At 37.1% G+C, this 1,635-nt stretch overlaps 1 protein-coding gene across 1 annotated transcript in view; it reads right to left on the reverse strand.

The window, feature by feature from the left end:
* Window positions 1–1,635, reverse strand: part of LOC119592516 (transmembrane protein 192-like) — a 9,052-nt gene that overhangs the window by 2,897 nt on the left and 4,520 nt on the right. The gene's annotated exons all lie outside the window — the stretch shown is intronic.

Genomic DNA, 1,635 nt, shown 5'->3' on the forward strand with positions numbered 1-1,635 from the left:
AAAATTGGTTTGACCAACTTCAGATGCACATACCGACACATATAAAAAAACAAATATTATTTGGAGAATGATAAACTTTATATGATAGGAATTTTTGTTCACACACCAACTAAGCTCACATAGGAACAACACTTGCACAACTGAAAGGTACTAAAATCCTCTCAACATGAAAATTGTACAGACAGATACAATACAACCACAAAAAAAATTACTAGATAACTTCTAATTATCAATTCCAATTATTTTTGTGCACTTTAAATATGTTCACACTTCCTACATATCTCTTATATAATAAGGAGGGGAAGATTGTATTTCAAAAGTAAGAAGGGGACTGACTGACAAGCTAGATTCCCTCATCCCTCAAGTATTGTTCTGCTTCTGCTTTGCATTTCCTGTTTGATAGGTTCACTCACTCCCATTCCTGCTCCTGCCTTGTGGGATGAAACAGTCTTCCCATTAGTTAATAATTCCATGTTTGATCTTATGTTTTGTGATGCCATATAGAGCAGCTATATATCTACTAAAATTCTATTTATCTGAGCCATAGTCTTTTCATCAACTTTTTTCAGATGTACTTCCCTTGTGAGCACAACTGTATATTTTTCATATTTGCATACCATGCTGTGCCACTTATGGTACTTAGGATAGCAGAGCCCATGTTTATTTTGTGCCAATGCATCCCTCTACATGATGAGCCCTTATTAGGCAGACTGGCAATTCTATCTCAGTGCAGTCCTCGTCTCTTGTATCAGTTACATTGGCATCTAGATTCAGATTTAATAATCAAGAATTACATTTACACTGCCTGTGATCTTGCCTCACCTAACTTGACTCAACTTGGAGAGCACATGCTTCACTCAAAACTACTACCTGGGCTCTACCATTCAGTTGAGGGAAGCAGTTTTAGCAATATATAGCTTGTTCTCTTTTCCAGTCACTGATACCAGATTCATATTTCATGTCACTGAATTGGCCTACCAAGATTATGCTCATGCTGTTCCTTTTGCATGGAGCTTTTCTTCCCTATAAATTCTGTGAAGTTGGCCAGAAAGCCCTGTGCACCTCACTGGGAAACCATTACCTTATTCAATAGTTCTGTGCCATTTCCTATGAGGCATTAATCATATTCAGGTCAGCTCATCTCATCCTTTTAGCCAGCTTCTCTCAGTTGGTTTTCTCTGTTCCTAATAATTTACTGCACAATTACTCTAAAGAAAGGCAGACAATTGACACTGGTAACTGCTTTTTATTTTCCTAGAAATCTAATTTGTATAGTCTATTCCCTTTACACAGTCTCTGCCAACTACTGTTACTTCAAGTTCAATATTCACTTTCCTTATTTTATGCCATCTAAGCGGACAGAAAGGAGATGGTGAGTGAGGGGTAGCCAGGGTGGATTTTGTGTTAATTTTTGCCATCTCTAGTTCTTGGATATGTCATGCAATTCCTATAGTCACACATAGTCAGCTCAGTTGAGAATTCTAATTAGGTTCAGACCTCTCAAGCAGAAAAAGAGGATTTCCCATCAATCAAATGACAACAGACACAAATCTTCCATTTCAAACTGATGTACTTAACAGAGCATCATTTTATGAATTAAACTTTATGTGACAATCCAAACCATTGACATCAGCA

This window comes from Penaeus monodon, chromosome 30 (assembly GCF_015228065.2).
Source record: "Penaeus monodon isolate SGIC_2016 chromosome 30, NSTDA_Pmon_1, whole genome shotgun sequence".
Classification (NCBI taxonomy): Eukaryota; Metazoa; Arthropoda; class Malacostraca; order Decapoda; family Penaeidae; genus Penaeus; species Penaeus monodon.